Raw genomic sequence first — 11720 nt, 5'->3', positions numbered from 1 at the left:
TCATGCTGCTCTTATTATGTGACGATCACCAGAAAAAACACGCACCCTGTGCCTCGTCAAGCCGCTTGTTGACAAGCACGATGTCGGCATCTGCCGCAACCAGTTGCCGCTTTAGCTCGGCAAACCCATCAGTCCGGCTAGAAACCGGAGCTTCAACCACCTGCACATAAAGGCGGCCTAGTTATTACCTGGGACTATGATCCTCTCTTTGCCGCCGTTCTCGACGACAACCAGAGTCTCAGGGGCTACTATCTACATGGGCATACCTAACGTATGCAGTACTGTTAAAGGCGTACATTATTTCACGTACCTAGAAGCCTTTCAGCAGACTCATAAAAGCTTCGTGCAAACCACTTTCAACGGATGAAATCCTTTCAATTATTGTACCCATTAGCGTACGATGCGCTTCCAAGACGACAGTTCGCCCCAGAAGATCCTTCAGCGCGTCCGACCGCACACTGTACGGACCCTTGCTGTCGCTCTCCTTAGGAGCCAGATATGGGGGATTCCGGGCAGCCAAAGGGTTATCCTCTGGCCCTAGTGGATCCGGAGATACCCTTGACGACGACACTTCAAGGTCGCCCGCTTCTTGAGCTAGGGATTCCGGGGGAGGCGTTTCGCTCTCCATCATCTCCAGAAGAAGATCCCCCGAAGATGAACTCTGTCGAGAAGGGCTGCGATCCGGACTACAATTTATAAGCATCGGTTATTGTCTTCGGAAGTAAGGTAGGGTATCTTCACTATTAAGTACTTTTTGATTACTTACAGCTCGATAGAGGGATGATCCCTGCGCGGACATTGTGCGGCAAGAATACCCTCCGAGGCAGGACCCTCTGGCGGAGATTTCTTCTCCCGTTTGGAAACCTTAGTTTCTGGATCTTCAGAGGTAGTCCTCTTCCTTCCCCGGGGGGAGAGAATGTCAGATTCTTCCCCTGTGTTATCCTCCCTCGCGGAGGCGCTCATTCCCTCTGTTCGAATAGGTAGTGAAGGAGGCCCGCTTTCGCCCTCTTTATTCCCCCTACATCTTCCTTTGAGGGCACTAGACAAGGTGCTGGCTCGAGCATCTTTTCCAGCACCGGATTGTCCAAGCCCTCAGGAAGGGGGGCCGAACACCGGATCATCTTCGCCTTTGTTATCCAGTCCTGGTCCAAGAGCGATTCTTCAGAATGATGTCATGATAAATAAAAGGACTGTGTGTTCGTCCATGGGATTACTTACTTGGGCAGCGGGGCGGTTGCAGCTTCGGCCCACGTCCTCGGTGGTGTCCGGACACTCTATGTGGGGTCCGAAGAACGATTTGTACATCTCCTCATGCGTAATGCCGAGGAAATGGTAAATAGTGCATGGTTCTTCCGGGTTGAATTACCACATACGGAGGGGTCGGCGTTTGCAAGGCTGGACTCGACAAACCAGCATAACTTGCATTTCCATAACCAGACTGAAATCTCCCTCGAAGAGATCTCGGATATGGCTCTGCAGTATTGGCATGTCCTTGGATGGACCCCAGCTCAGCCCCCTGCCGATCCATGACATCAGTTGTGGTGGGGGGGCGAGCAAAAGGTAGGGGCAGCTACCCATTTGGCACTTCGGGGAGCTGTGATGTAAAACCACTCCCGCTGCCACAATTCAGACACCTCTGGAAAGGAACCCTTTGGCCATGGAGCGTCAACAATTTTTCTTATTAAAGAACCTCCGCACGCTGCGTACTGCCCCTCGACCGTCTTTGGCTTCACATCGAAGGTCTTGAGCCATAGGCCGAAGTGAGGGGTAATGCGGAGGAAGGCATCACATACGACAATGAATGGCGAGATGTGAAGAAGGGAATCCGGGGCCAGATCATGAAAATCCAGCCCGTAATAGAACATAAGACCCCTAACAAAGGGATCCAGAGTGAGGCCTAGTCCTCGGAGGAAGTGGGAGACGAACACAACGCCCTCGTTGGGTTCGGGAGTAGGGACGACCTGCCCTTGAGCGGGCAGCCTATGCGAAATTTCGGCGGTCAGATATCTGGCCTCCCTCGACTTCTTGATGTCCCGAGGCTAACTAAACTGCGAGGAGCTAAGTCACTATGTTTCATGGCTTGAGGATCTTGATACTGTCAAGACAAATTTTCTTCCTACATTTAGAAATGTTAGTACTGAAAACGTGCGACCAATAGTGTTCGTAATGAGCTACGGTCACATCTATTTAGGAAGGATGGTATGATTTTTACTATTTTGTCCTCAGTGCATCTTTTCCATACATTATTTTTGAAGCTAAACTTCATTGCTAAGTATGTTACCATACGATGTTCTTCAACAGGGACTCCCGATGAATGTTGTGCCTTATGGGATCGAGACTAAAGGTACCATGAGTATTATTAGCTTATGGCGAAGATATCCTACAGATTACTTTAGTGCATTCAAGATTAGCAACGGATGCTTAATAGTGCAAGACTGGACAAAATGTATGATGGAGAAGCGCAGAGAAGTACTAGGGGGCAACAAACAGAAGCGCTACCCACGATTAGGAGACAGGTTCATCTGCATGCTCCAACTTGATCAAGGAGGAGAGCTACACATGTTTTATGTTATTTTACCTAAGAGAGAGCAGCAAGAGTGATTAGCTAGCTAGAAATGAGTTTGGGGATGATGATGTGCTACACTATTACTATGATGATAAAATAGCTAGTGTTGGTGGTAATAACTATGATGATTATTATTAGCTAGTGTTAGTGGTGATTAAATCAATACTGTTGGTGGTAATGACTATGATGATGATTAAATAGCTTGTGCTGGCAGATTAGATTCAAGTGGAGGCAACATGTGGTGCACATCGAAAGTACTACTAGTCCAAACTGATCAAGTTTGGATTAGTAGTATACTTTTGACATGCACCACATATTGCCTCCACTTGAACCTAATCCACCTTCATTTGACACACTGTTATGGACATAATGATGTAAACCTCATAACTGGTATTGTACCAATATTTGTACGATGGCGCATAAATACACTAAAAATAAAAAAATAAAAAAAGAATACTAGTAGCGAATGAGAGAAAACACGCTACCAGTAGTTACAATAGCAGTAGCGTGGGAGTGAACAAACGCTGCAGCTATTTGTCCTAGCAGTAGCGCGTGGGGGAACGCGTTACTGCTAAGCAATAGCTGTAGCGCATTATTAATAGCGCGCCTACCCGCGCTACTAGTGAGCACAAAACCAGCACTACTGCTAGGGTTTTCCCTAGTAGTGCCCATGCGCCTAGGGTTTGGGGGAACCCTAAAGGGGGCGCCCCCCCCCCCTTGGCTTGGGGGGCAAGCCTTCCCCCCTTGGACGCCCCCCCCCACTAGATCCATCTTGAGGGGGCCGGCCCCCCTCTCCCTTGCCCCTATAAATAGAGGGGAGGTGGGAGGGTAGCCGCACCACATCAAAGGCGCAGCCCTTCCCCTCCCCAACACCTCCTCCTCCTCCCGCGACGCTTGGCGAAGCCCTGCCGGAGTACCACGCTGCTCCAACACCACCATGTTATCGTGTTGTTGCTGGACGAAGTCTTCCCCAACCTCTCCCTCTCTCCTTGCTGGATCAAGGCGTGGGAGATGTCGCCGGGCTGCACGTGTGTTGAACATGGAGGCGCCGTTGTTCGGCGCTTGGATCGGAATCAACCGCGATCTGAATCGCTACGAGTACGACTCCCTCATCCGAGTCCTTGTAACACTTCCATGTCGCGGTCTTCAAGGGTATGAAGATGCACTCTCGTCTCACTCTCGTTGCTAGTTTCTCCATAGATTGATCTTTCTGATGCGTAGAAAAAAAATTAAATTTCTGCAACGATCCCCAACAAATGTGGCCTACAACCTAAGAAATTCTCGCGCATGGACATGTAGGCAGCGAGGTACACGATGGTGTTGGGGGAAAAGTGGTGGATTTGTGCTCCAAAGAAGTTCAAGAAGCCTCGGAAAAAAGGATGGGGAGGCAAAGAAAACCCACGGTCAACATGGGTGGCGAGGAGAACGCACTCACCCTCCTGCGGGTGCGGCTCGGTCTCGCCCTCCGGGAGCCGCGCCGATTCGTGGGGAATCAGTCCCCCCTCAACCAGATCGTCGAAGTCGTCCTGATGAATCGTCGACCGAATCCAGTCGCCCTGGATCCAGCCAGGCGGCAGGCCAGGCCTCGACGAAGATCCACCCCGGTTGGACTTCTCCCCCTTCGCCTTCCCCGTTGCCTTCTTTGTGCGCTCCAAGGCCACCGTCTTCTCCTTCCCCATTGCAGCGGATGGAGCTCGAGCAGAGTGGCGGCGCCGGGAGCAGAGGTGGATGTGGCAGAGAAAGCGGGGGAGAAAGAAGAAGAATGGGAACGCACTGTGCAAAAACCCCAATCTGGTGCCTTATATGAGGCCGTTTCCGAGTGGCTGACCTGTGGTCCGGGCGATCCTATCAAATCCCGCAACAGTCGCGCACGTGATACGTGGCAAAAAAGGTGGCGCAGCGATCGAGGCGGCCCTGCCTTATCCAGCCAGATTACTACGGCCTCCTCCGCCCCGCACACTTCTCAAAATTCGAATCCCACAATATCCGCGAGCAGCAGAGCAACCTGCCAGATGGAAGATTTCTCCCATATCAGCGCTCGAAGCGTAGCAATAAAAGTTCACTCGGCAGAACCAAGAATGAATCAAGGTGACTAAAAAAGAAGTTGAAGTCATCATGATTGCTCACTTGGTCCCAATCAGGCGCTTCCGAAGCGCGGAAATTGAATCGGAGGTGTTCTCAACTCCTTCTCCACTCAAACCCTGAACCATTCAAGGGCTAATGATGAAGCTATGTACCTAGGGTAGGGTCATAGGCCTGACCTAGACAGCCTCCCCTAGGGCACCATCCCAAAACCAAAAGCATTCAAGCGATAGCATCATCCACTCGACTACGAGGCATTCCACTCAGAAGATTCAAAGTCACTCGGCCACAACAATTATCACTCGATGGACAGAAGACCTAAAGTCACTCTGCATGACACCGGTCAGACGTTTACTTCATATACTTAATAGGCATTTATGTCACTTAATTGCTAGTGTTACAAGTAACCCCTCCCTCTTGATGTACCTTAAAACCCTTGTGACGTGGGCTGGCTGGGGCCTAGGCGCACTCTATATAAGCCACCCCCCTCCACTGGCATAAGGGCTCGCAGCCCCCGGTAAACACACACACACACACACACACATAATCCAATCTGCCGCCTACGGGTACTAAGGGAGTCCTGGATTAGGGGGTATCCGGACAGCCGGACTATATCCTTTGGCCGGACTGTTGGACTATGAAGATACAAGATTGAAGACTTCGTCCCGTGTCCGGATGGGACTCTACTTGGCGTGGAAGGCAAGCTAGGCAATATGGATATGCATATCTCCTCCTTTGTAACTGACCCTGTGTAACCCTAGCCTCCTCCGGTGTCTATATAAACCGGAGGGTTTTAGTCCGTAGGACAACATACAATCATACCATAGGCTAGCTTCTAGGGTTTAGCCTCTTTAATCTCGTGGTAGGTCAACTCTTGTACTACTCATATGATCAAGAATAATCAAGCAGGACGTAGGGTTTTACCTCCATCAAGAGGGCCCGAACCTGGGTAAACATCGTGTCCCCTGCATCCTGTTACCATCCGCCTTAGACACACAGTTCGGAACCCCCTACCCGAGATCCGCCGGTTTTGACACCGACAACTCTCTTCTGTGACAACATTGGAGCCATTTCCCTTGCCAAGGAGCCCAGGTTTCACAAGAAGACCAGGCATATCAAGCATCGCTTCAACTCCATTCATGAAAATGTTCGAAATGGAGACATAGATATTTGTAAAGTGCATACGGACCTGAATGTCGCAGATCCGTTGACTAAACCTCTTCCACGAGCAAAACATGATCAACACCAGAACTCTATGGGTGTTCGATTCATCACAATGTAACTAGACTATTAACTCTAGTGCAAGTGGGAGACTATTGGAAATATGCCCTAGAGGCAATAATAAAATGGTTATTATTATATTTCCTTGTTCATGATAATTGTCTATTGTTCATGCTATAATTGTGTTATCCGGAAATCATAATACATGTGTGAATACATAGACCACCACATGTCCCTAGTGAGCCTCTAGTTGACTAGCTAATTGATCAATAGATGGTTACGGTTTCCTGACCATGGACATTGGATGTCGTTGATAACGGGATCACATCATTAGGAGAATGATGTGATGGACAAGACCCAATCCTAAGCATAGCAGAAGATCATGTAGTTCGTCTGCTAAAGCTTTTCTAATGTCAAGTATTTTTTCCTTAGACCATGAGATTGTGCAACTCCCGGATACTGTAGGAATGCTTTGGGTGTGCCAAATGTCACAACGTAACTGGGTGGCTATAAAGGTGCACTACGGGTATCTCCGAAAGTGTTTGTTGGGTTGGAAGGAATCGAGACTAGGATTTGTCACTCCGTATGACGGAGAGGTATCTCTGGGCCCACTCGGTAAGACATCATCATAATGAGCTCAGTGTGACTAAGGGGTTGGTCACGAGATGATGTGTTACGGAACGAGTAAAGAGACTTGATGTAACGAGATTGAACAAGGTATCGGTATACCGACGATCGAATCTCGGGAAAGTGTTATACCGGTAGACAAAGCGAATCGTATATGGGATTGATTGAATCCTTGACATCGTGGTTCATCTGATGAGATCATCGTGGAACATGTGGGAGCCAACATGGGTATCCAGATCCCGCTGTTGGTTATTGGCCGAAGAGATGTCTCGGTCATGTCTGCATGATTCCCGAACCCATAGGATCTACACACTTAAGGTTCGATGACACTAGGGTTATAGGGAAGGTTTGTATGTGGTTACCGAATGTTGTTCGGAGTACCGGATGAGATCCCAGACATGACGAGGAGTTCCGGAATGGTCGGGAGACAAAGATTTATATATGGGAAGTGTTCGGGGGTTTATCGGTATTGTACCGGGACCACCGAAAGGGTTCCGGGGGTCCACCGGGAGGGTCCACCTGCCCCGGAGGGCCCTATGGGCTGAATATGGAGAGGGAACCATCCCCTAGGTGGGCTGGGTGCCAAACCCCCTAGGGCCCATGCGCCTAGGGTTTGGGGGAACCCTAAAGGGGGCACCCCCTTGGCTTGGGGGGCAAGCCTTCCCCCCTTGGCCGCCCCCCCTCTAGATCCATCTGGAGGGGGTCGGCCCCCCTCTCCCTTGCCCCTATAAATAGAGGGGAAGTGGGAGGGCAGCCGCACCACATCCAAGGCGCAGCCCTCCCCTCCCCAACACCTCCTCATCCTCTCACGACGCTTGGCGAAGCCCTGCCGGAGTACCATGCTGCTCCAACACCACCATGTCATCGTGCTGTTGCTGAACGAAGTATTCCCAACTTCTCCCTCTATCATTGCTGGATCAAGGTGTGGGAGACATCTTCGGGCTGCACGCGTGTTGAACGCGGAGGCGCCGTTGTTCGGCGCTTGGATCGGAATCAACCGTGATCTGAATCGCTACGAGTACGACTCCCTCATCCGCGTTCTTGTAACGCTTCCATGTCACGGTCTTCAAGGGTATGAAGATGCACTCCTGTCTCACTCTCGTTGCAAGTTTCTCCATAGATTGATCTTGGTGATGCATAGAAAAATTTTAAATTTCTGCAACGATCCCCAACAAGTGTGGCCTACAACCTAAGAAATTGTCGCACATGGACACGTAGTGTAACACCCACGATGCGGCTATATCTCCTACGTGTCAGAGCACGACTTAGAGGCATAACCGCATTGTAGGCATGTCGCGAGAGGGGTAAGCTTTACACATCCCATGTTCTGAATAAGATAGAGATAAAGAGTTGGCTTACAATCGCCACTTCACACAATACATGAATAAAGCATTACATCATCCAGATACAATCAAGGTCCGACTACAGAACCAAAATGAAAGAAGACTACCCCTAATGCAAAAGATCCCCGATCGCCCTGACTGGGCTCCACTACTGATCAACTGGAAACGAAACAACACAATGGACACGGTGTTCATCTAGCTCCTCCTTGAGCTCGGTTGCGTTACCCTCCACGGTTATCGTTGGTACTTGAAACTGGTTTTGGAAGTATCTGTGAGCCACGAGGACTCTGCAATCTCACACCCGCGAGATCAAGACTATTTAAGCTTGTGGGTAGGAAAGGGGTAGTGAGGTGGAGCTGCAGCAAGCACTAGCATATATGGTGGCTAACATACGCAAATGAGAGCGAGAAGAGAAGGCAAAGCACGATGGAGAAACTACAAAGATCAAGAAGTGATCCTAGAGCTACTTACGTTCAAGCATAACTCCAACACCATGTTCACTTCCCGGACACCACCGAAAAGAGACCATCACGGCTATGCACGCGGTTGATGTATCTTAATTAAGTCAAGTGTCAAGTTCTCTACAACCGGACATTAACAAATTCCCATCTGCCAATAACCGCGGGCACGGCTTTCGAAAGTTCAAACCCTGCAGGGGTGTCCCAACTTAGCCCATCACAAGCTCTCACGGTCAATGAAGGATATTCCTTCTAGCGGGAAGACCTGATCAGAATCAGAATCTCGGTTACAAGACATTTCGACAATGGTAAAACAAGTCTAGCAAAGCCGCCCGAATGTGCCGACAAATCCCGATAGGAGCTGCACATATCTCGTCCTCAGGGCACACCGGATGAGCAATCCATACAACTAAAACCAACCCTCGGGTTTCCTCGAGGTGGCGCTGCAAGGGGCTCTAGTTTGGACCAACACTCAGAGGAGCACTGGCCCGGGGGGGTTAAAATAAAGATAACCCTCGGGAGCGCGACTCCCAAGGGAAAAGTAGGTGGTGGTGAGGCAAATGGTAAAACCAAGGTTGGGCCTTGCTGGAGGAGTTTTATTCAAGGCAAACTGTCAAGGGGTTCCCATTATCACCCAACCGTGTAAGGAACGCAAAATCAAGGAACATAACACCGGTATGACGGAAACTAGGGCGGCAAGAGTGGAACAAAACACCAGGCATAAGGCCGAGCCTTCCACCCTTTACCAAGTATATAGATACATTAATTAAATAAGATATATTGTGATATCCCAACAAAATCATGTTCCAACAAGGAACAAACTCCAATTTCATCTTCACCTGCAACTAGCAACGCTATAAGAGGGGCTGAGCAAAGCGGTAACATAGCCAAACAACGGTTTGCTAGGACAAGGTGGGTTAGACACTTGACATGGCAATATGGGAGGCATGATATAGCAAGTGGTAGGTATCGCGGCATAGGCATAACAATAGAGCGAGCAACTAGCAAGCAAAGATAGAAGTGATTTCGAGGGTATGGTCATCTTGCATGCAAAGTTCTCCGAGAAGACGAAAGCTTGATCCTCGTAAGCGTACTCAACGGGTTCCTCGATCATGTACTCGTCTCCCGGCTCTACCCAACGAAAGAACACAAGCAAAAGAGCCAACAATCAAACACGATGCAATGCGCAAGCAACATGATGCAAAACATGGCATGATATGCGGGATGTGATATGCAATGCATATGCGTGCTCCGGAAGGAAAACATTGAACCAGGCATCAACTTGGAAAACCAAGAGTGCCTCTGGAAAGATGAGTTGATTTCGGCCGAAATCGACATAAAGATCACTGGAATCGGATGCACGGTTTGCAAATGGCAAGCAAAACAATAATGACACTATTCTGCGATTAACAGCACGAGGTCATCTAAATGCATCAAGAAAAATAAGCTACTGCACTCTAACATAGCAACAAAACACATGGCAGTGAACCACTCAAGATGCTTGACAAAAGATGAACACTGAGCTATGGCTAAATCACACAATAGCAGGTTCAAACAAGCATGGCCAAAGTGCAAAAGATATCAGGTTCACAGACTTAGTGAAAATAACAACATGCCAGGAATTAACATCAGGAAGCAATGTTTAGAGCAAGATAACAACATGCTACAGGAACATATCATGGCAAAGCAAGGCATGGCATGAATCTACTCAAAGCATATAAAAAAAGTCCCTTACTGACCATAAGCCAAAAGGGAACAGAAAATACAATGGCACCCATGTAAACATAGCAAGTTTCGTTAACAGATTCAGACTTTGCAAAAAAACTAGAACATGGCAAAACAGAATTATGTAGGCATGTTTGCGAGCTTGATGTACTCACGACAAGGCATTGTATGAGAAACTAAGCATACACCCAGAAAGAAGACATGTTCAAGTAGCTAACCATGGCAAGAACCAACTCATAGCACGCATGGATCAACTACAACAAGCTTGGCAAAATTGATTAACAAGTAAACAATCTGCCAGGAACATTTTATAGCAAAAGTAGAGCAAGATTGAGTCATGCTAGGGTACTCCATAATTGCAAACTAATACATGGATGGATAGGGCATAACATGTATAACGAAACATCCGTAGTGAACATCTCCAGATTATGCATAGAACTCATGGTATCAACAGGTTTACATAGCATCACAATATATCAGTTTCAGACTTAGCAGAAATGACTAAGTCACAGAAAACAGCAACATCATGGAGGCTACTTTGCAAGCTTGTAACAATCAACACATGGCATATCATGAAGAATGGATTGCACTAAAGCAAAGATGGCATGTTGTAGCTCATAACACATGTAGACTTCATGCTCAAAAGAAAATCACACAAAAAGATGCAAAAATGACAAATGAGCATGTTCTGTTAAGCTACAGTAGACAACATCACATAGCAGTCTTGCAATGATGATTAGGGCATCAAGATGAACTCAAAAAAGCATGGCACAATAGAATGAAATGAAGAGCATCTCATGAAGAACATTTTGATATATCATTCATGCAAAATGGAGCAGTACACACAAAGTTCTGATGGGTCAAACATGCACACATGAAGTTTGAATTGCAGGGACTTAGTGAAAATAAACTACCAGCGCGAAAACAGGTCCAGGTCGGGGAAACTCCAATCCTCGAACAGAACCGCTCCGGCGGAAGTCAACAGCGATGGTGGGGCGACGTGGGACTCCGGTAGGCGTCGGGGAGGCCGGGAATGGGTAGATCGGGGCGTGGGCGGCCGAATCCGGGTAAGGGTGGCGGCGGACGGAGCTCAGGTCGGCGGGGTTGCTGTCGGAGCTTGGGGCGGCCATCCATAGCGTCCTGGGTACCTGCGGGAGAGAAAGGGTGAGGGAGAGAGGGAGAAGAAGATGGGGAAAAGCAGGGCGGCGTGGTCGGTCTGCGGGTGGAGTCCGGCGAGGTCGAGCTCGACGGGAGGCGGTGCTCCGGCGAGGCCGGGGAGGAAACGAGGCGGCGGCGCTCTCCCAATCCAAGACGGGATCGAGCGAGGGAGATGCTCGGGCTTCGGGCGGTAGCGGCTGGCTCGGGCCTTGGATGGGTTCGGGCGGGCCCCGCGCGAGACTGGCAGGCTTGCGCTGGCGGGGAGAGGCTGGGGCACAGGGAGTACAGGTGGCGGCTCGGGATTGGTCCGGGCGCGGTGGCGGACGCGTCCGGTGGCGGCGCGGACATGTCCGGCGGCGGGAGGAGGAAGAAGGTAGGGTTTGGGCTGCGAATTTCGGGGGAGGGGGCTTATATATAGGTAGAGGGAGCTAGGAGAGTCCAAATGAGGTGCGGTTTTTGGCCACACGATCATGATCGAACGAACGTGAGGATGGAGGGGGTTTGGATGTGTTTTGGGCCACTTTAGAGGGGTGTTGGGAT

The sequence above is a fragment of the Triticum urartu genome, chromosome 4A (genome assembly GCF_056163025.1).
Source record: "Triticum urartu cultivar PI428250 chromosome 4A, HENAU_Tu73, whole genome shotgun sequence".
Classification (NCBI taxonomy): Eukaryota; Viridiplantae; Streptophyta; class Magnoliopsida; order Poales; family Poaceae; genus Triticum; species Triticum urartu.
This window is presented reverse-complemented; position numbering follows the sequence as displayed.